Source organism: Chiloscyllium punctatum, unplaced genomic scaffold (genome assembly GCF_047496795.1).
Source record: "Chiloscyllium punctatum isolate Juve2018m unplaced genomic scaffold, sChiPun1.3 scaffold_258, whole genome shotgun sequence".
Classification (NCBI taxonomy): domain Eukaryota; kingdom Metazoa; phylum Chordata; class Chondrichthyes; order Orectolobiformes; family Hemiscylliidae; genus Chiloscyllium; species Chiloscyllium punctatum.
In genome coordinates, this window is record NW_027309992.1 from 123,926 (window position 1) to 148,710 (window position 24,785).

Genomic DNA, 24,785 nt, shown 5'->3' on the forward strand with positions numbered 1-24,785 from the left:
ATCTTAACACAGACATTGTGAAGTCATCAAACGCTTATGTTTACACTATGCAGGCACATATCAACACATCAACAAACAACTGATTGACTGCTTTCCATTTCAGGGCTATATACAGTGCAGCCCTCCTGAGCAAGTACCATTCCAAATTTCCCATGGAATGGAAAAAATGTGAATGCACCAATGTCTTCCTGATGAAGGGACTGTGCTCAAAGTTTTCACTCTCCTGCTCCTCGGATGCTGCCTGACTCGCTGCGACATACCAGCACCATACTTTGCGACTCTGATCTCCAGCATCTGCAGTCCTCACTTTTTCCATTACTGAGGGCTGACCCCTCTACACACTAAGCAAAGTAAGGTATTTGGAGCTGACTGTTCAGTTCTGGAACGTTGCATTTGATTAACACATAAATTAAAAAAGAAATTACAATTCAACAATTATTCATTCCGTCCCAGAGTTACAGTTTTAGTTCATGGAAAGGCAGTTTGATAACAAACAGTAAATGACTGAAGAACTGCGAGGTACAGAGTATTCCGTATTCTATATTCCAGGCTGGATGTCCTTTACCTTAATGTTGGCAATATTATCGGACCGACAGGTGTGATAAGGGAATGAGATGACATTTTTGCAGTGTGACATTTTTGTCATCACAGAGATGTGTTTGAGGGTGGTCAGTGCTGACAACTCAATATTCTGTGGTACAAGAACTATGGGCAGCATAGGAGAAGGGTAAAAGAGAAGGTGGCGTTGCCTTATTAATTATGGAGTCAATGACTGCAGTTAGCTAGCATCATATCTTGGAAGGGTATTCAAATGACGCTTTGTGGGTTGAGGTTAGGATCAAAACGATGACAGATGCACTGCTGGGGATATATTACCGACTCTCAGATAAAAGAAAATACAGCAGCAGATATATAACCAATTCACTGAGGTGTGTAAAAACAATAACAGAATTATTATATTTAGACATTTCAATTCCAAATATTCATTAGGACAGTGATTTTTTTTAAAGAGGTGAAGATGACTTGACATTTATTCCAGAGAGACTCTTATATCAACATGGAGCAGATACAACGATGGGCGGGGCAGTGCATAGGCGTGACTGTGGGGAGCGAAGCCAGTCAGGTGCCAGGCAGGTTGGGGAGAGCATTGCAGGACCAGTGACCGAGACTCAACCATTTTTAGCTTGTTAAGGAAAAGACCAAAAGAAAAAGGTTTGAAAATTAAAAATAATTTGGATGATGGAGGCAGATCTTACCAAGAGAAAGATAGGATCTGGCCACAGTACAGTTACTTCCAAACTGTAACAGAAAGCGTATAGGTGGGTGGTGGGGGGTGGGGATCACATGCTTACAATGGAATTGATGAGAATGTCACCACAACATGTTACACCAAAGATGAAATTTAGGAAAACCAGCCCGGAGAGCCTGGGATATTTACACATTTCAGAATGGAATTAACAATGAAAGAGAAGCTTAAAACAGACATAAAGGGAGCAGGTCAATGGAGGTCCCAGAAGAGGAGAGAACGTGAAGGTCTAAACTCAAGAAAGTAAGTAAAAGAGCAAAAATAGGGTGGGGGTGCAGCAGTGATAAAAATATTAGTGGGCAGTATTTTCAAGACTCCAAAGACATTTTATCGGTTTATTAAGGGTAAGAGGGATAATTAGAGAAAGAATAGGGAGTATTAGGATCCGAGGAGGCAACCTGTGCATCGAGCCAGAGAATATGTCAAAGACCTATTACATATTGGTCTTCAATTTGGAGGAGCAGTTACTGTATTCAATGTCTGTTCCTGACAGTGTGACCTTGAGCAAATTGACACAGAAGCTGAGGAAGAATTGGAAGTTGGTGTATGATAAAATGTGGCCAAATCCCTTGATCCGGATGAACTGTATCTTAGACTGATGTGGAAGATGAGGGAGGAGATTACAGGTTCTTAAACGTTGTGTTTCGTTTTCTTTTTAGTTTTGCCTGTGGCCACAAAGTTGGTATGATCGAACATGATAACATCTAATGTAGGTTTAACTTCCACACAGAGTGCTGGAAAAAAAAGCCATGGGATTTAAGACCACCAAGTCTCACATCAGTGGGAGGGAAACAATTGTAGAAAATTGAGATAGCTGTTGAGGAATGATCACTAAATATGTTCAAGGCTGAGATGGACAGAGTTTTAAACAAGGGTTGCAGGGAAAATGCTGGAAAATGGAATTGAAGGTTATCAGAATAAATGTACCCTAATTGAAGGTTATCAGAGTCAGCGAGCGGATGGGCATTATATCGCTCATATGTCTAATGGTAAACCTTTTCAAATAGCCTGTATTCACTGGAACACCAGCATCTCTCCCTCCAGAATGAGACACAGTTTGGAAAGCAATCAAGAGATTCAAAGAATTCACAAATGCAGTACTAATAGACAGAAAAGATCAGAGGACTGCGACAACGTGGATTGGCTGTCAGGGTGAATATTTGCATCTGTGCAGTCACCACGACGAGAAAGAAAACCTCAGCAAGACACTCTCCAAGTCCAAGTATGGGTCTGGTGTCAAGGGGTGCTTAAGTCCCAAACAATGCATCACTGCAGTGTTTCTCTCCTGCCTTAACCAAAACTAAATGTGGAGTGGTCTATTGACGTGCTGTTAGTGGCAGAATAGGTCGTAATGCTTTGGTTCCAGAGGCTTTGGTGAGCAGAGGCTCAGCAAAAGGTACAGGTTAGCTCACGTAAAGTCTTTTTAATGCTAGTTTGACAACAGTTGAGATGGCAGTTAGGGCAGTTGCACGTTCCACCTGCGGGATGTGGAGCTCAGGGAGATTTCCACTGTCCCTGATGACTACACGTGTGGGCAGTGCAACCAGCTGCAGCTCCTGGGAGACAGTGTTCAGGATCTGGAGTTGGCTGTTCTCCGGATCATCCAGATACAGAGTACTTCAGAGGTAAGAGCTTTAGTGAGGTGGTCACACCCAAGTCCCTCCCTTAGCCGTGTTTCTTTAAAGACTGTCATATCCCAGTCCCATGTAAAGATCTAATTCATGAGTTCGTCATCGCTACCTGTCAGCCGTGTTGCATTTAAATAAATGCAATTTAATCCAACAGGCGTTCCTTGCTTCCTGTCGTGTTCCAGGCAGAGAGTAGCTGGATGACAACCAGGAATGGGGAAGGGAGTAGGCAGAGAGTGCAGGAATCCCCTGTGGAATTCCTCTCGAAAACAAGTATACCATTTTTGATACTGACTTTGTGGTGTTGAGAAATGGGTGTTAGGAAATGACCGTTTAGGGGAAAGCAGCAGTAGCCAGCTTAGTTGCATTACGACTGGGGCTGGGGAGCAATGGGAAAGGATAAACAGTGTCTTAGAGATAGGAGATTCTGTGGCCTCAAACGGCAAACCAGGATGGTGTGTTGCCTCTCAGTTGTCAGTGTCCAGGATGTCTCTGAGTGTCTGTTGGAGTTGGGGGTGGGGGGTGTGGGGGGTGGGGGGAGGTGTGAACTGATAGAAGTCATTGTGCACGTTGGCACAAATGACACAGGTAGACATAGGAATATGGTCCTTCAGAGTAATAACTGAGAGCTCGAAGAAAAGTTAAAAAATAGGACCTTGACAGTCACCTGATGACTTCCATTGTCATGAGCTAGTGTAGGTAAGAACAGGAAGATATGGCGGATAAGTATGTGACTAAAGAATTGGTGCAGGGGGTGGGATTCATATTTTTAGATCATTGGGAGGTTTTCTGTGACAGAGCTGACCTGTTCAAGAGGGACTGGTTGCACATGCACTGGACGGGGTACCAATATCTTCGCAGCCAGTTTTGATCGTGCTACAAGGGCGTGTTTAAACGAGATTGGCAGGAGGTGGTATCCTCAAGAGCAGGGAGGCAAATGTGAGGCTGGAAGGAAATACAGTATTCAGAAATAGTACGCTGAAAAGACAGACCAGGCTGGAACATGATAGGGAGGAAGGAATTTCCTGTTGATTAAATTGCATTTATTTCAATGTGAAAGGGTTGACAGGTAAGGCCAATGAATTCAGGGTATGGATAGATAATCGGCACTGGATAGTCGAGCAATTACAGAAACATAGCTGAGGGATGGATAGGACTGACCTTTAATGTAAAAGGATAAATGCATTAGGAGAGAGATGGTGGAAAGTGGGAGGGGAGTAGCATTTCTAATCAAGGGGAGTAGAAAGCACTGATCAGAGATAAAATAGCTGATGAATCATCCAGTGAGGCTTTGTGGGTGGAACTAAGAAATAAGAAGCGGATGGTTACGTTATTGGGGTGGTACTATAGACCCCCTAACAGTCAATAGGAATTACAGGAACAAAAATATCTAGAGAGTTTAGGGAACTTGCAGGGAACATTCGGGTTGTCATAATAGGGGTTTTAACTTTTATAACACAGACTGGAACTGCCAGAGCATTAAGGGATTTGATGGGATGGAATCAATTAAGTGCGTCAGGAAAGTTTCCTCCAGCAGTATATAGAGGGTCCTAATCGGGAAGGGGCAATATTTGACCTACTCACGAAATATATCAGGATAGGTGAGTGAGGTGACAGTAAATGTGCACTTTGGGAGCAGTGACCATAGTTCTGTTAATTTGAAAATAGTTATGGAGAGGGAAGAAATTGGTCCACAGATTCAAGTTCTAAATTGGGGCAAGGTTAATTTTGATAGACTCAGAGAGGCGTTTGCAGGGGTTGATCGAAGTAGTCTGTTTGCAAACAAAGGGACCTCCAGCAAGTGAGAGCTTAAGATCTATATGTTCCTGTGAGGATGAAAGGAACGTTGACAGGATTGAGGAACACTGGATAACAAGAAATATTTAGGCTTTGACCAAACAAAATGTGGAGGCGTGGCTCAGGTAGAGGCAGCTTGGATCACGGAAATCCCTGGAGGTGTACAGGGGATATCGGAGTTTACTGAACAAGGAAATCAGGAGGGCGAAAAGGGGGTATGAGATAACCTTGACTGAGAAAATCAGGGTGAATCCAAAGAGTCACTTTAAGTATATTAAAGGAAAATCATTAACTAAAGAGAGAATAAGACCCCTCAAAGACCAAAGTGGACATGCATGTGTAGTAGTACCATAAGAGATAGGCAATGTTCTAAACAAATATTTCTCCTCTATATTTACAGTGGAGAAAGATATGAATATATGGGAATTTGGGGAAATTAATGGTGATATCTTAGGGACAGTCTGTATCACAGTAGAGGAGGAAATTGATGTACTAGAATCTTTGAAGTTGGAGAAATCTCATGGTCCTTACCAGATATATCCAAGAACACTGAAAGGGGCTAGAGAAGAATTTGCCGGGGCCGTGGCTGATAATTTTGATCATCAGTTACCACAGGTGAGATCCCAGAAGACTGAAGTTTAACAAATGTGCACTTAATCAAGAAGGACTGAAAAAATAAAGCCTGGGAAATACAGACCAGTCAGCTTAACATCTGTGGTAGGTAAATTACTTGAGAAGATTCTGAAGCATAAGTTTTACATGCATTCGGAAAACAGGGTTTGATTAGGAATAGTAAGCATGGCTTTTTGAGTGGAAGTTCATGCCTGAAGAATTTGTTAAATTACTTTGATGATGTGACCAGGAAGTTTGACTAGGGCGGGCCAGTAGACGTCCAAATGTGTGGTGCTGGACAAGAACAGCGGGTCAGGCAGCATTGGAGGGGAAGGAAAATCGACGTTTTGGGCATATGCCTATCATCAGGAATGTCCAAGATTTCGATACTCCTGCTTCTTGAATGCTGCCTGACCAGCTAGGCATTTCCAGGGCCACACTTTGCAACTCTGATCTCCAGCATCTGCAGTGTTCACTTTCTCCGAGGGTGGTAGATCTGGACTATATGGATTTCAGTTACACCAGAACAGGATAAGGCTTTTCAGCCCCTGGAGTATGATATACAGTTACAGGAGGAGGCCAATCAGCCCTCAAGGCAATAGAACTAGACCCATTCTAGATCATGTGCTGATCAGGGTATTCAGCTACTTGAAGTCAATAACACAGGAAATGGAAGAGGCAACAAAATGACTGGCCTATGGGGTACATTGGAATAACACCAGGCTATATAGCCTGTAAAGCCTGCCCTTCCCTTCAATAAGGTCAGGGCTGATCTCTTCTGGCATTAATTTCTCTTCTCTGCCCAATTCTTTGTAGCCCTCAACTCCCTGATGTGTCAAGATCCACTAACACCACCCTGCTCCCCCAAACAGTTCAGAGATGTAGCTGTCTGAGATAGAGAGGCCAGAATAGTCACTACCTTCTGAGAGAAGGAAACAGTCCCCACGGATTTACCTTGACCTTTGACATGAACAAAATATATGAGCATAGTATCAGAGTGACTGACCCTGACATCACGGCAGGGCGTGACTGAGGAATGTGTCAAGTAAACTGAATAATTTTGAACCTAATGGGAATCAGTTGTAAACTCCCAAGTGGTTGGGCCATTCAGGACACCATGTGGCTGGTGCAGATCAATCGTCTCAGTCCCTAGATATCTATGTTGGCGACCTTTAGGGTAGCTTCCTCGGCACAAACATCTTCAGCTGGTTCATCAACGTCTTACCCTCCGTCATTAGATCAGAAGTGAGGATGCTCAGAAAATATCGCATAAAGCATCAAAACATGGTCGACATTCCAGCTCATGCTGTTAACATCTAGGTAACATTCATGTAACAGTACTACTGGACCCTGAACATTTCCAAAGAACTAAAAAAGAGCAGCTCATTCTGTATCCCAAGGTGGTGTCACAGAAATGTGAAAACGCCATTCAGCCCATTGAAGCTATTGGATAAGAAGAGGCACAGCCCATTTACTATCTCTTACTTATTGCACAAGAAGAGTTTTTTAAAAAATACAAATGTTGGAATGCAGGAGATTGGAAGAACACAACAGGCCAGGCAGCATCAAGAGAAGAAGTCCACTCCTTGGGCATAAGCTTTCTTCATGACTGGGGGTGGGGTAATGGTGTATACAGATAAAGAGTCGAGGTGCAAGAGTAGGAGGAGGCGGTGTGGTGAGGTGGGGAACACAGGTAGAGGCTAACACCGGGTTGGTCAATGGGAGGAATGAATCCAGTTGACAGGTGGAAGATGGGTTGATCAGAGGAAAGGAAGGAGGAGAGGCTGGGAAGGGAGTCGGTGTATTGGAATGGAGGTTACTAGAAATTGGAAAACTCAATGTTGAGTCTCCCGGGCTGTAGGCTGCACCGGTGGAATATGAAGTGTTGTTCCTCCAGTTTGTGCTTTGGTTCGTTGTGGCATTGGAGGAGGTCAAGGATGACCATGTCGGAAATGGAGTGGGAGGGGGAATTGAAATCGGAGGTGATTGGGAGGTCAAATCAGCCCTTTCAGGTCCAGCTGAGATGCTCAGCAAAGCATTCCATTTAGTTTACATTTGGTCTCCCTGATATAGAGAAGACCACATCAGTGGCACCAGATACAGTTAACGAGGTTGGATCCCATCACCTGACACATCTTCCACAAGGACCAATCACTTCACTAATTTTGGTTCGTGCCACACTCCCCACCAAACCCGCCAATCCCCACTGGCAACTGACCCTGCAGATGAAAAAAAATGCATAACCTGCTGGCACACCACCTTCCTCATCTCATCCAAGGCCCCAAACAGTCCTTCGACGTGAAACATAGGTCACCTGCCTCTCCATCAACCTAGTTTACTGCATCAGGTGCACCTGGTGTGGTCTTCTCTACATCGGGGAGAGCAACGTAAACTAAGGGCTCATTTCGCCGAGCATCAAGTCCGGGCCCACAGCGGCCGACCTGAACTCCCAGTCACCACCCATTTCAATTCCCCTTCCCAAATCCTTTCCAACATGACCTCCTTGGCCTCCTCTGTCGCCACAGTGAGTCAGACCGCAAATTGGACGAACAACATCTTACCTTCTGCCTGGTTAGCCTACAACCTGGAGGACTCAACATTGAGTTCTCCAGTTTTAAATAACCTTCCCAGCCATGGCCCTACTCCCTTTCCAGCCCCACCTCCTCCCTCCCATTCCACCAAATGACCCCGCCTTCTAGCTCCCAACCGGATTCATCCCTCCCATCGACCAACCAGGTTGCACCCACCACTTGTGTCCACCTATCTGCTACCTCACCATCCTGCTGCTCTCCCCACCCCAACCCTCTTTATCTGCAGTTCCCCCGACCCCCACCCGCAGTCCTGAAGAACGGGTATACTTGAAGTGTTGACTTCTCCACCTCCTGATGCTGCCAGACTTGCTGTTTCTTCCATCCTCCTGTTTGTCTAATGTTACACAGGAAGATAAGGAATCTAGTCAGCACAACACGCAGGTAAGCAGCTACCACCGGTCACCCAATAATGAACCTCTTCCCTGGAACGAGGAAGAGGACATTCCGCCACCCGAGATATTGACACATGAACAGAAGAGGCCATTCAGACCGTCCAAACAGTTACACTGAAATTGGAGGATGTAATTGATGCTGCAACACTACAAACTAATGAAGCAGAGGCTGCACAGACAGATTGCTCCATGTTGTGCCTCCTGGCTCCTTTGCTAATGTTTCACACGTGTTACATTAACATGGTTTGCTGATGGTAAGGAGGCACACCGGATGGTTTGTGGCACATCTCAAGGAGGCATCTTCCATCTCCGAGAAGACAGGGCTAGTCTTCTGTATGGATGTCAGAAGCTTTTGAGAATGACCAAACCTGTCAGAATGTGGCTGCTGACAAGTTTGTGAACAACATGATGCTCAGTGCAGGGTCTCAGTCCAACCGTGCGTTGAGACGGAGAGAGTTTGGTCAGAGCCTGGAGCTGTCTCTCAACCAACATGGGGGCTCCACAGAGACATGTAAACTATCACAGAGTCATAGAGTTCAACAGGACCTTTAGCCCAAACTGGACCATTCAGACTAAAATGTCCATCCATGCTAACTCCATTTTCCTGCACTTGGCCCATGTCCTTCTTAACATTCCCTATCATATATTTGTCCAAATGAGAAAACATAAATTGCGGGAAACACGTAATATTTAACGGTATCAATGCTTATTTTTGAAAATAATGAATATTGGTCTATAACGCTCAAGTTTTATTGCAATCACTTTTTATTCTTTTTACGCATTACAGATTAAGCACTTATTTCCTTCACACTCTCCTCGTGGTACCTTCAATGCAGGGATTACTCTGGCGCATTGCCTGTATTCTGTCTCATTGTGGCAAGGAGATCATTCCTCATAAAGGAGAGAAAATCTGTTCACAGCGTCCCAAGTACTGTTTCAATATCACTTTACAAATTCAGTAAGGTGTCTTCATACTTAAATTTCCATCATTTTGCAATGAAGGACACTATACATTTACTGTGCTGATTACCTACTGCTCCGTATGAATTCTATCAGTGTCTCATGACCAAGGACATCCACCTCCTTTTCACCAAGAACACTTCCCATCATCTCACCTTCGCATAAATACAAACTGAGAAGGATGATTGGAGATGGTTGCAGGTGCTGCGGAGGTGATGGCCTAGCTGTATTTTCTCTGGAATAATAACGCAGAGACCCAGGTGATAACCGAGACCCCGGTTCCGAATCCCACCACGGCAAATGTTGGAATTTGCAATCAATCAAATATCAGGAATTGAGAATCTAATGAAACCATTGTGTTTGTCCTACCTGGAACACTAATGCACTTCAGAGAAGGAAATCTACTGTCTTCACCCGGTCGGACTTACATGTGACTCCAGACCACAGCACTGTGGTTAACACACAGTTGTAGTTTGAAATGGCCAAGCCAGCCGCTCCGTTATATCACTCACTAAAATTTTCAAATAAATGAAACCGGGCAGACCACAACACTGACTACTTACAGCCCACAGGCTGCAGTGGGTCAGGGAGGCGGCTCACCAACACCTTCTCAAGACCAATGAGGAAAGGGAATTATATACTGGCCCAGCATCCCATTACTGAATAAAAGAAGATGATCACACTCAAGGAAGAGAGACAAAGGGACATAACTCACTTCAAACTGGGACTTTGATGTACACCTCACATGGGAATGCATTTCAGTAATATGGGAACAGGAGAAAAATAAATAAGATTAGTCTGGACTATTATTTCCACTCCAGCTAATCATCAACAGTCCCTCTGTTTGTTTCTTTCTCTCTACCTCTCTCTTTCTCTATCTATTCAACTCACTCCTTCTCCCTTTCACAACAGCCATCCCTGTCATCAACATCAAACAGAGCTGCATTCAGTTCTGCTGTATGGTGATTGGACGCAAAACTTCACTTCTATTTTTCTCTCGACCTGAGGCTGCCAAATCTGTTCAGTTTCTCTGGGACTTACTCGTTCCTTTTGTTTCTGATCTCTCGAGGCATTTATTTTCCTCTACCTTTCATGGGATGTCTGCATCATTGACAGGGCAGCATTTGTGGACCTCACTAAATGCCTTTTACTGTGAGGCCATACCTTAAGGTATTGGGTCTGACGTCAGTCTTAATTCAGATCAGGCAATAACGTGAGATTTAATCACCAAAAGACAACAATGAAATAGATAAACTTATTGACAAAGTGCTGGTGGAATTATACTAGTAAAATTCACTTTTATTTCCAGTTCCTGTCATTTGAATTTAAGTTCTGTCATCATCTGTGATAGGATTTAAAACAGTGTCCACAGTGTAGTTACCTGGGCCACTGAATTACGTGGCCAGCGACATTACTACTTTGACACCGTGTCCCTGTCATGAATTTACTTTACAGACAAGAACAAGATTTTGATGGAAACATTTGTAACGGAAAGAGTGATTAGAAGAGAACAGGAGCCATAAAGTCTGACTTTTACCAAGGTATAGATAATGGTTTATTTAGCACTCGCACTGACGTCAAGATGGGGTCTGGCGATACCATGGAGCTGGGAGTGGGTAGCTTTGGTGATGGAGAGAATACCAAGACATAAATCAATTCGGGGAAAATAGGTACTTTGTTATTGTGAACAGTCTTGTTTTCACATGTTTGTGTGTGCGGGGGTGTGGGCGGTTCTGAAATGTGGGTAATGAATGCATTTGCATTTGAAACTGAAGACAATAGTTTCAGTATTTACTAAATATAGATAACAGAAATAGCACTGAAGTTCACCATGGGATTAATAAATCGATAGTGATGGGGAGACTTACCAGGAACACCAACAATAGCGAGCATGGGATAGTAACCAGCCTGAATAATCAGCAGTACACCTAATATCCGAACTGGTAATATGTGCCAATACCAGGAAAGATACAAAAGACCCCAAGATAAACTCCTGTCCATTGTTGCAGCATTCCAGTCTATTGTTCTTAGATTCTGAACCATTGATGCGTCATTCCAGTCGACTGTTCTCAGATTCTGATCCATTGTTGTCATATTCCAGTCTAACGCTCTCAGATTCTGATCCACTGTTGAAACATTCCATCTACTGTTCTCAGATTCTGGCCCATTGTTGGAACATTCCAGCCTATGGTTCTCAGATTCTGATCTCTCCTTTCCCTGTCGCTGCAACTGCTGATCCTTGTCAGTGTTGCTGGTGATTCATCTGCATCAATAATGGGATAAAGCATTGGAAGAAGCCCCGTACAAATAGAAGAGCAAAACCATCCAGTGACATAATTAGGATCCATGGAGAGTGACATCAATCACAGTCATTGAACAAACAGATCCAGATAACTCCTTTTGGAATACGACCTTCAGTTCAAAATAACAACTGGATCGAATTGAATGTTGTCATCGCTGGCTAATGGTCACATCTCCCATTTCCATTTGTTCTCGTGAAGTTAATTGTGAGGGAGAATTATTGACGTTTTCTTAATGCGGGTTAGATGATTCTGCTGTGTTATTCATTTGCAATACTGTAACCACCTGAACGCTCCACCATGACCATCCACAACAAAAAAATCACAATGTAGATGTGGTTTCCATGCTGGTCTCTACTTGACTAGAACAGGCGACAAGCAACAGATTCTCAGTGGATATATTTGCCCTGACCATACACAGGAAGTATGGATATGTCTGGACATTCCACTCGTGACAATGCTGAATCTTCGACACACAATATGATTGAGCACTGTTTTATGTAAACTAACAAACACCTTAATACATTGTATTGGCTTCAAATCGGTAAGACTTACATTTTTGGCATTCAGTCCAAAGCCAAATGTGGCATGTTCTCACAAAGCCAGTCCTTTTACAGGGTTATGTTGTCCTTGGTTTTTTTGAAAGAGGGTCTAAAGGACCCAAGATTCCAATATGTCAGAATTTTGACAGGTTCGTTGGGGTCCTTTTGTTTATACCTAACAGAACATGCCTCATCCAAGAAGCCTTGTAAGTCTCTAAAAAGTACCCTGTATAATCAAGAGGACCTGTCCAGCTCCCTAGCTGTACAGGTTGGATCAGTTCGGGGTTAGTTGAGTCAGAGTCACTGGACGCTCTCTGCCTCCTTCTGCCCTTCCGACATTATAACCAGTAAGCAGTTGTGTCAGTTTTATTCTTGGTGCTTAGGGGTTTTGTTTATTGGGATTGTTGCAAGTATATTGGAACATCATCTTTAAATCGGTATAGCCTGTCAGGTTCGGATACGATACGTTATTCAGGTATTCTGTTTTCGGTTCCTTATGTTTCATTTGGTAATTTGGCAAATAAATGTCATTTGTTTAAAACTCGGCAGTCTGACCAGCTAATTCACTCTGGGAATATCAGCTATACACTAACCTTCAACAAGTAGCAAATTTATCGTCCGTCTACCTGCTTAAAATGTTTTGAGTGTTCGGGTCTGGTCCATAACAGATGAGGGGCCTTCGCGGAATTTAGACTGCGAGTGGCAGGTGATATTGTCTCTTATTTCGTGTGTTGATTTGGTGAGTAAACAGAGCTTCAGATAGCAATGGTTCCTGCAGGAACAAAGCTTGTTTTGGAGGTGGAGAAAGTGACCTTGGGGGTTTTACAGAATGCACGTAAGTCCAAGCTGCAGGAATTAGTAGACAAAGGGAGTTAAAGCTACCGTCTGATGTGAGGAAAGATGAGACGGTTACAGCAGTAGCTCAGCATTCCAATTTGCTGGAAACTCCATCAGGATCTGTGGAGATGACTAAACTTCAATCGCAAAAGAGGCAGCTTGAGTTGGAACCAGAGGTGAAGCAGTTTGAGCTACGACTACAAAAAGAAGAGGAAGAAAGATAACGAATAGGTTTAACAGAGGAAAGAGAAAAAAATAAATAGCTTCAGCAGGAGAGAAAGAAAAAGAGGGAGCATTTGAGCTTCAGAGGTGGACACTTAGAATGGAAAGTCAGCTGAAAAGGATGAGGATGAAGACTGAAGGTCAGCTTAGTGAGGTACAGACTGAAGATGGGTAAACCCGTGGTGAGTCCAAAGCCTGGTGAGAAATGTGTTTCAGTATATTCACAGCTTGCCTAGATTAATGAGGAGGAAAGTGGCTAAAGAATTTCAGTGGGCAGTGACCATGTAGGTTTTGTTGACCCAAACAAAACTTGTAGGTAGAGCTAGTGAGGTATGTACAACACTATCAGAGGAGGGATCTGGGGAGTATGAGGAGAGGAAAATATACATATGAGCATGTGCCAAAAGCCTACAGACAACGTGAGGAATTTAAGGAAGGATCCTGGTCGAACGCATATTGAGTTGGAAAGAATCAAACAAAGTAATTTTGATAGATGGATAAGAGCTTTAAAAAGTGAGCAAACCTACGATGCTCTGAGAGAGACAATTACTTTGGAGGAGTTTCAGCATTCACATAGTGCAAACTCATTTGGAAGATACTAGAGTAATAAAGGCAAGGCTGGCAGCTGAAGTGGCTGATGATTATGACTGGTGATTATTGTTATAAAACTTGTTTTGGCTTCCAGAGTCAATTTCAGTCCATGATGGATAAAAATTGGGCCAAAGAGAAATCCCCACGTAGAAAGGGAGACGTAGATCTCGGTGAAGGCAATACTTGAAGGAGGCAGAGAAGATTTTTTTTTTAAACTCCAGTGTTTTCATTGTAACAAATTAGGGCACATGAAATCATTGTTTTGGTGGATTCAGAAAAAAACACAGACGTAGGAAAAAGGAATAAATCTGGGAGTTTTGATGGAGTGGTAACAGAAAGCACAGTGGAAACTAGAAAGCTGCATCAGAGCGTATAATCTGATTGGAGGTTTGTTACGGAGGGAGTACCAGATCTGCTTATAAAATATACCTGCAAAGGGAAAGTTTATTCACATAGGGCAGGTAAAGAGAATGCAATATTAAGAGACACCGGATCCTCTGTGAATAGATAAGGAGATATGTACTCCTGAAGGTATATTTCCAGAAAAGGTACAGCGAAAGGCAATTCACCATGAGACAAAAGGTGCAAAATCATGTAATGTGAGCATAGCGTGTCCAGAAAAGTGTGGGGAAACTGTGGTAGAGGTATTGGACAAACTCTCAGCTCCAGGAATACAATTTGTTCTTGCGGAAAATATAGCTGATTCAGTGGTAGGATTACTGCTACTCTAGTTGAAAAGCCAGTGGATATGCAGGCAACTGAATCAATGTAGGAGTCTTATCCTTGAAATTTTCCTGATTGTGGGTCACAAAGTCCCAATGTCACGAGTTGAAACAGAAAATACCAAAAGTGTAAAGATAAGGAAGCTTCAGTGGCATGAACAGATACATTGTTCCATCAGAAAGTTGAGACAAAACAGGAGCAAATAGGTGATCATGTAAATATTTTTTGCTCAGCTAAACTAATTGAGTCACAGCAGAAAGATAAAAGTTTAAAGCAGTTGTATCAAAAAGCACATACGTTAGGAATTTTGAATGTATCCCTGAGCTTTATTACCTTAAAAATGATGTCCAAATGAGGAAATGGAGACTATCATATATTCAAGGAGATGAGAAATGAGAAGAGATTCATCAAGTCATATTGCCAATGTGGTACAAAAACGAGGTGATGCGAATGGTGGATGATTTACCACCGAGAAGTCAGTTCGGAGTGAGGAAAAAAAACAGACTGAATACAGAGACATTTAACTGGCCTGGACTGCAACAGGATGTAGTTGAATTTTGCCAGATGCATCATACATGTCAGGTAGTTGGAAAAACACAAGCGATAATAAATCCTGCACCTTTCATAACTACTCCGCATTTGAGGAACCTTTTACAGGAGTCTTAATTGAATGGCTAGGTCCCAGACCACAATCAAAAGAGTGGGCATCAGTATTTTTTTTGACAATAATGGATGCATCGACTAGATTTCCAGAGGCCATCCCAAGGTGCAGTATCACAGCTAAAAGAATTGCAAAGGAATTACTCTTTCTTAAAAAAAATAGATACGGACTACCAATGAAGATACAGTGAGATAAAGGTTCAAAGTTCACATCTAATTAATCACGATAATGTCTTAGGAATGAAGCAATTCAAATCTACTGCAAACCATCCACAATTGCAGGGAGCCCGAGAAAGGTGACATTAAACATTAAAGACCATGTTGAGGGCTTATAATCAGGATTATCCAGATGATTAGGGTTAGGGAATTCCATTTGTATTTTTTGTGATCAGGGATGCCCCAAATTAACTGAGCAAATTCGTTCCATTGGAATTATTTTTGGAGCATTAAGTGAGAGGACCATTAAAATTGATTAAGGAGAAAATAGTAAATCAGAGTTCAAAGGCCACACATTTGGACTCGGTCTCAAAATTTAAGGAACGATTAATAGCGATGGGGAGTTGGCTAGACAGCATTTAAAAGAAATGCAACATGCAATAAAACAGGAAGCAGATAGGAAATTTTAAAAAATGCAATTTTGTTATCGGGGATAAGATATTACTGTTAGTTCCAGTTATAGGTGAAACTTGAAAAGCAAGGTTTAGTAGACCTTATCAAACACAACGGATATTGAGTGAGAGTAACTACTTGATAGGGACTCCAGAAAGAAAGAAATCTCACAGCGTATGTCATGTGAATATGCTCAAAATGAACTTTGACAGGTAAGGACAGCCAGAGAACTAGGTGTTAATGATTACGGCACAGAAGGAAAAAACAACTTCAGAGGATTCTGATTCGGACATTCCTCAAATTAAAGTGGACAATGAGGTAGTTGTTTAAAAATGTGTTGCTGGAAAAGCGCAGCAGGTCAGGCAGCATCAAAGGAGAAGAAGAATCAACGTTCCGGGCATAATCCCTTGTTCAGGATTGAGGAGGGTGTGCCAAGCAGGCTAAGATAATAGGTAGGGAGGAGGGACTTGGGAGAGGGGCATTGGGAATGCGATAGGTGGAAGGAGGTTCAGGTGAGGTTGATAGGCCGGAGAGGGGGTGGGGGGGGGAGAGGTCGAGAAGAAGATTGCAAGTCAAGAAAGCGGTGCTGACTCTGAGGGTTTGGACTGAGAAAAGGTTGGTGGAGGGGAAATGAGGAAGCTGGAGAAATCTGCATTCATCCCTTGTGGTTGGAGGGTTCCTAGGCAGAAGGTGAGTCGCTCTTCCTCCAGGCGTCGTGTTGCCATGGTCTGGTGATGGAGGAGTCCAAGGACCTGCATGTCCTTGGCGGAGTGGGAGGGGGAGTTAAAGTGTTCAGCCACGGTGCAGTTCGGTTGGTTGGTGCTGGTGTCCCAGAGGTGATGTCTGAAACGTTCTGCAAGTAGGCGGCCTGTCTCCCCAATGTATAGGAGGCCACATCGGGTGCATTGGATGCACTAAATGATGTGTGTGGAGGTGCAGGTGAATTTCTGATGGATATTGAAGGATCCCTTGGGGCCTTGGAGGGAAGTGAGGGGGGAGGTGTGGGCGCAAGTTTTTCATTTTTTGCAGTTGCAGGGGAAGGTGCCGGGAGCGGAGGTTGCATTGGTGGAGTGTGTGGATCTGACAAGTGAGTCATGGAAGGAGTGGTCTTTCCGAAACGCTGATAGGGGTGGGGAGAGAAATATATCCTTGGTGGTGGGGTCCGTTTGGAGGTGGCAGAAATGACGAAGGATGAACCGATGTTACTGGAGGTTGAAGGGTGGTAGGTGAGGACTAGTGGGGTTCTGTCCTGGTGGTGATTGGAGGGGCGGGAAGTTTAGGAGATGCGGTGGAGAGCATCGTCAACCACGAATGGGGGGAAATTGCGGTGTTTGAAGAAGGAGGCCAGTGGATTGTTCGGTATTGGAATTGGTCCTCCTGGGAGCAGATGCGGTGAAGGCGAAGGAATTGGGAATATAACCCCACCTTTTCCTCCACTACATTGATGACTGTATCGGCGCTACCTCGTGCTCCCACGAGGAGATTGAACAGTTCATCCACTTTACGAACACCTTCCACCCAGACTCAAATTTACCTGGAGAGTCTCAGACTCCTCCCTCCCCTTCCGAGACCTCTCCATCTCTATCTCGGGCGACCGACTCAATACGGACGTATACTATAAACCGACTGACTCCCACAGCTACCTAGATTAAACCTCTTCCCACCCTGCCCCCTGTGAAAAAGCCATCCCACGTTTCATTCCAGCTCCAACTCTGACATGTCCCTGTAGATGAGGAAAACTACTGAACTATATCCAGTCCCTGAATAGGAGAATAATTACAATCTGATCAATTACCACACCCTCAGTCCCATCTCGACAGACAAATTGGTGGGAATACGTTTCGATAAAGCTGTCAAGTAGCAACGAAATAATCAGGTCAGTGTGGTTTCTGATAGGTCCCCATGTGAAGATGGTGCTGCAGTGGGCATATCATTGGTTTACGAATCCAGTCCAGGCCAATGATCTGGCAGCTGTTGGAAGTTAAAAATAATTAATAAAATATCGATATCTAAAATCTGGTGTCGGTAATAGTGTCCAATATTGATTGTAAACATCAGTCTCCTTCCCCAAGTGATCTCCCGTGCCTTCTTGGCCTAAAAGTGACTCCAGACACACAAACATGGTCTCTGAATCGGCCAAGTGAGACACTCAATTGTATCAAACTACTCTGAGGTCTTAAAGGATAAAACCTGACAGAACATCTAGCATCAACCTCGTTATCAGAAAAGGGAGTGAGAAACACAGTTCTGTCGACCCTGCATAGACATCCTTCCTAACATTTGAGAGCTTATGACAACATTTACAGAGCTTTCCCACAGACTGAACAGAAACATCTGGAGAGGAGGAAGTCATTCAGCACATTGAGCTTTCCGCATACTATTTCATGGCCGAACATCTCCTCAAAGCAGTTTTCCCCACACAATGTTCATATCCCAAAATATGTTTAAACATTGTGAAATATAGTGCCTTCGGCCCATCAATATATAGGGAGTTCTCTGATAACACATGTTTAGTAAGTATGATTTGACTGCAATGTGATTCGTGAACCATTTTCTAGAAAGTGAACTAACATCCCTGCTTCCAATCTGTCACACCCTGTCAGAGTTTATATATCTCACTGATATCTCCACTCATTTTCCTAAAGCCCATGGAATATAGGCCCAGTCACCCCAAACTCTGCTCCCACAACTAACTGTCATCCCAGAGATCAGTCTGTCATCCTTCACTGCACTCCCTCAATGTCAGATTTGCCCTTTATTAGGTAAGGACACCAAAACTGCACACAATACTGCCCAATGTTCGAGATGGGGTCCCACCAAGGCCCTGTACAGTTGCAGTAAATGACCCTTACTCCTGTATTCTAAATCACCCTGAAATGAAGGTGAATAAACCATTTATCTTGCTACCTGCTTTCTGCTCCTGCAATATTTCTTTCAGTGACTAGTGTACAGGGAAATCCAGATTCTTTTCAATGTTACATCTCCCTACTTGCTGAGTCTACGTACACTGTATACAGCGCGCCAATGCCATTCCCAGTATTGACTTCCGTGTTCAGAACTCACTGCCCTACATGGACTCGGAATGCTGCGCAGAAATAAACAAAAATGCAACTTAAGATTATTTATATATCAACAAATTTCAACCAATCCCTTTTCAAATGATAGGCTGCCATTCAATTGATCCCATCAATGTACACAACCTCTCATCTCTGCCATTGCTCTCCATCTGCCAGGTATTTGCCCAGTCACTCCACTTGTCTCAATCAATTTGGAGCCTTTTTTACATCCTCCTCATCCACTCACAAGCTGACATCGTTTAGAGCTGTCAGCAGTCTTGGGAATATTGCAATTGAGCCCCTCAACCAAAGATATGATGTGTATTTGGAATAGTTGTATGCCAAATCTCGATCCTTGTTATATCCTCCAAGCCTTCCATTGAAAAAACATGGTTTTATTCCTACTCACTGTTTCCTGCCAACTCTCCCATTCTAAAACCATGACCACATATTAGCCCCAGTCCCATAGGATTCGAATTTGCACAATAGGCTTGGGGCTTTATCAAAAAATCTTTCTGAAAATCCAATCGTATTGCGTTGATACCTTCTCCATAATTTTGCTAAAAGCCATTTTCCCAAACATGATTCCTATTTCATAAACCTCTGTTGACTTTGCCTATGCCCATTAATTTCAGTCCAATATTTTCTCTAAAACATTTTAGTTACTAATTTCATTCTATTCCCTTTTTCTCACCAGACTAAAGTTCCCGAGTATTGCGAGGAAATGTTATTTTTGTTTTTTCTTCTTCTGTGAAGGCATAACCGAAGTATTTGCTCCATTGATCTGCTATTTACCTGTCCTCAATTAGCTGCTATCAGACTGTAAGGAAGCTGCACCTTTTTCTCTTAATTTTGCCATTGGCGCATTTTCAGAAGATATTACAAGTTCACTCATATACATTGTGATAAGATATTCTTCAGAAAACCATCAATTCCTATCTTAAGCTGCTGAATGATTGACCTTCCACAGCCATATAATCACAGAAGCACAGACTCTGTACTATCAGAAATACAGCACGGTCGACATTAGTCCCACTTTCCAACACAAAACCTGTCGCCGTGAATCTTATGGCATTTGAAGTGCACAACCATGTATTTTCTAATGGTTTTGAGGTTACCATGACAATTCCCTCTCACGAAGTGCATCCCAGACCCAAACACACTTTGCATCAAAAACAGTCCTCAAATCCTCACTAAGCTTCAAACCCTTCACTTCAAAAGTGTGTCCTTTTGATTAAAAGGACCAGCTGCTGTCTATCCACCCCATCCATATCCCTCGTAATCTTATCCTCCTGATTCAGGTCCCCCTTAGCCTTCTCTGCACCAAAGTAAACAATTCGAGCTTATCCAGGCTCTATCCATAGCTGATACGCTCCATCCCAGGGAGCATCCTGGTGAATCTCCTCTGCACCCCCTCCAGTACCATCACATCCTTCCTGTAATGTAGCTCCCAGAATTGCACACAGTATTCCATCTTGGCTAATGAAAGTTCCACATAGCTCTTATAATCTATGCTTCGATATGTGAAGGCTATGTTTACGCTCCCGTACGCTTTCTCAAATTGTGTGTTACCCTGTCCAGCCACATTCAGAGATGTGTGGAGAAGCACCCTCTCAGCTTCCTAGTGTGTTGCCATTCATTGAGTCCTTGCCTGTCTGGTTCCTTCTTCCAAAGTGCATCACCTCATATTTATCAGGGTTACATTCCATCTGCCATTGATCCACCCATCTGACCATTCCATCTGTATCTTCCTGCAACGTAAGCCCTTCCTCTTCACTGCCAACTACCCGGCCAATCTTTGTATCAAACACAAACTTACTTAAGACACTCCCCACCCCTCGTCCATATTCACAGCTGCATCCTTCATGATAAAGTTTAAAATCAGAAAACATCAGGTTGTAGTCCAACAGGTTTATTTGGAGGCACGAGCTTTCAAAACGCTGCTTCTTCATCAGGTGGTTGTACGCTTTGATGAAGCACTTCAAAAGCTATTCCCACCGAATATACCTTTTGGAGTATAACCTGGTGTTATGCAATTTTTAGCTTTGTCCACCGCAATCCAACACCAACACCTCCGAATCACAAATATTAAGAGACACAGCACTGATCCCCGTGGTGCACCATTGGACACTAGCCTCCAATCACACAAACAGCCCTCTACCACCACCCTCTGTCTCCTAACAATTAGGTTAATTTGGTTGCAACTTGGCAAGTCACTAATGAGTCCTACCTGTTCCCTAGTTAGAACATAGAACATAGAACATAGAAGAATACAGCGCAGTACAGGCCCTTCGGCCCTCGATGTTGCGCCGATCAAAGCCCACCTAACCTACACTAACCCACTATCCTCCATATACCTATCCAATGCCCGCTTAAATACCCATAAAAAGGGAGAGTCCACCACTGCTACTGGCAGGGCATTCCATGAACTTACGACTCGCTGTGTGAAGAACCTACCCCTAACATCAGTCCTATATCTACCCCCCCTTAATTTAAAGCTTTGCCCCCTTGTAATAGCTGACTCCATACGTGGAAAAAGTTCTCACTGTCAACCCTATCTAACCCCCTAATCATCTTGTACACCTCTATCAAATCACCCCTAAACCTTCTTTTCTCCAATTAAAACAACCCCAAGTGCCTCAGCCTTTCCTCATAGGATCTTCCTACCATACCAGGCAACATCCTGGTAAACTTCCTCTGCACCCGTTCCAGTGCCTCCACATCCTTCCTATAGTATGGCGACCAATACTGCACACAATATTCCAGATGCGGCCGCACCAGAGTCTTATACAACTGCAGCATGACCTTAGGACTCCGGAACTAAATTCCTCTACCAATAAGAGCCAGTACGCCATATGCCTTCTTCACTGCACTATTTACCTGGGTGGCAACTTTCAGAAATCTGTGTACATGGACACCAAGATCCCTCTTCTCTTCTACACTACCAAGTATCCGACCATTAGCCCAGTACCCCATCTTTTTGTTACTCTTACCAAAGTGAATCACCTCACACTTAGCTACATTGAACTCCATTTGCCACCTTTCTGCCAAGCTCTGCAGCTTCTCTATATCCCGCTGTAGCCTGCCACATCCTTCCTCACTGTCTACAACTCCTCCGACTTTTGTATCATCCGCAAACTTGCTCACCCAACCTTCTAACCCTTCCTCCATTTAATTTATAAAAATGACAAACAGCAATGGTCCCAAAACAGATCCTTGCGGAACACCGCTAGTGACTGCATTCCAAGATGAACCTTTGCCATCAACTACTACCCTCTGTCTTCTTCCAGCCAGCCAATTCCTAATCCAAACCTCCAACTCACCCTCAATGCCATATCTCTGTATTTTCTGCAGTAGCCTACCATGGGGGACCTTATCAAACGCCTTACTAAAAGCCATATATACCACATCTACCGCTTTCCCCTCATCCACCTCCTTTGTCACCTTCTCAAAGAATTCAATAAGGTTTGTGAGGCAAAACCTGCCCTTCACAAAACCATGCTGACTATCCTTGATCACATTATTCTTATCTAGATGTGCATAAATCCTATCCCTTACAATTCTCTCTAAGACTTTGCCCACAACAGAAGTGAGACTCACTGGCCTATAGTTACTAGGATTATCCCTACTCCCCTTCTTGAACAAGGGAACCACGTTTGCTAGCCTCCAGTCCTCTGGCACTACTCCTATAGACAAAGAAGACACAAAAATCAAGGCCAATGGCTCTGCAATCTCCTCCCTTGCTTCCCAGAGAATCCTAGGATAAATGCCATCAGGCCCAGGGGACTTATCTATTTTCACCCTTGCCAGAATTTCCAACACCTCTTCTCTACATATCTCAAAGCCATTCGTGCCTCAGTATTCATATCGACAACAATGTCCTGTTCCTGAGTGAATACTGACGAAATGTATTCATTCAGTGCCTCCCCAATCTCTTCAGCCTCCACACGGAACTTCACATTACTATCCTTGATTGGACCTATTCCTACCCTAGTCATTCTTTTATTCCTAACATACCTATAGAAAGCCTTAGGTTTTTCCCTAATCCTACCAACTAAGGACCTTTCATGTCCCCTCCTTGCTGCTCTTCGCTCTCTCTTCAGGTCCTTCCGGGCTACCTTATAACTCTCAATCGCCCCTATTGAACCTTCACGCCTCATCTTTACAAAGGCCGCCCTCTTCCATTGAACAAGGGATTCCAATTCCTTATTAAACCACGGCTCCCTCATACGACCCTTTCCTCCCTGCCTGCTAGGTACGTACTTATCAAGGACACTCAATAGCTGCTCCTTGAACAAGTTCCACATATCAATTACGCTCTTGCCTTGGAATCTACTTTTCCAATCCACACATCCTAAGTCATGCCTCACCGCATCATAATTTCCCTGCCCCCAGCTATAACTCTTGCCCTGTAGTACACACTTATCCCTCTCCATCACTAGAGTAAAAATCACCGAATTGTGGTCACTGTCCCCAAAGTGCTCACCTACCTCTAGTTCTAATACCTGGCCTGGTTCGTTACCCAGAACCAAATCCAGTATGGCCTCACCTGTTGTTGGCTTATCTACATATTGTGTCAGGAAACTCTCCTGCACACATTGGACAAACACTGACCCATCTAACGAACTTGAGCTATAGCTTTCCCAATCGATATCAGGAAAGTTAAAGTCCCGCAGAACAACCACCCTATTACTGTCACTCTTCTCCTGAATCATCTTCGCAATCCTTTCTTCAACGATTCTAGGACTATTAGGAGGCCTGTAAGAGACTCCTAACATTGTGACCTTACCTCTCCTATTCCTAACCAGTTATTCTGTTCTGCTGGAGACACTTGTAGAATATCTGGTGATTCTCCCGAATCTTTCCTACCAGTAGGTTTCCATGCCCCTGTATTAGTCACTCCCATCCAAATGATGAATTTCCTCCTTATTGCAGTCTTAACTGGCCTGTCCCAGATCCTGCCATTATTTGCCTTGAATGTGGAATAGACAGCGAGGGAAACGTTCTGTTAATTTCCAACTTGTCAAATGTTTTGTGAATTATCTAAATTTCACTGTGACCCACCTCTCATTCTTTGAAACTCTCGAGAACACAGGCCGAGTTTCCTCATCAGGCAATCTCACCATCTGAGGGATTAATCTGGAGAATGCCCACTGCACTTCCGCTCAGGTCAGTATATTCTTTCCGTGATTCGGTCACCAAAACTGTGCACAATACTCCAGCTACAGTCCTACCAACATGCTGTGAAACTGTTTCAACATGTCTTTACATCAATGTTCTGACTCCCTTAAATGAAGGCGAACCAAACTTTAACTTTCCACTTCCATATATTCCTCCAAATACCCTTCACATTCATTGCATTTACGAACTCACTGAGATCTTATAGAAACCCTTCCGAAAATCCAATATATGCCACTTCTACTCTTTCCCCATTATCTATGCTGTAAGAAACAACTTCAAGCAATTCCGAAGTTTATCAAGTATGATGTCTCTTTCAGAAATGCATGCTGATTCTCTCCATTGTTGCTGCTAATTTCTAAATAGCAAAAATGTCATCCTGTGTGATAGATTCCAACAGTTTCCCTACAAATGTCACGTTACCTGGTCTACAGTTCTCCACAATATGTCTTTTTCCCTTTGTAGCTGATTGGATCCCTTCCATTCACCTATAGTTTATCCACAATAGTTTCCGGTCTCTGCAGAATGTATAGGAAAATAAAACACAGTCATCGACAGTGCAATTAATACTACTATTGGTATTTATTTCTGGCATTTTGATATGAAGTACATCTGTTTCAGCAGACTTAGCAATGCTCAATCCAGCTACATGTTCAAGTACTACCTTGTTACTGATATGAATTGAGTTTGTCTTTAGCTCCAGGAGTCCGATACGATAACTTGGCATTACTGGGTGATTTTCTGAATCTTCCTCCATGAAGACAGATGCAATGTAACTGGT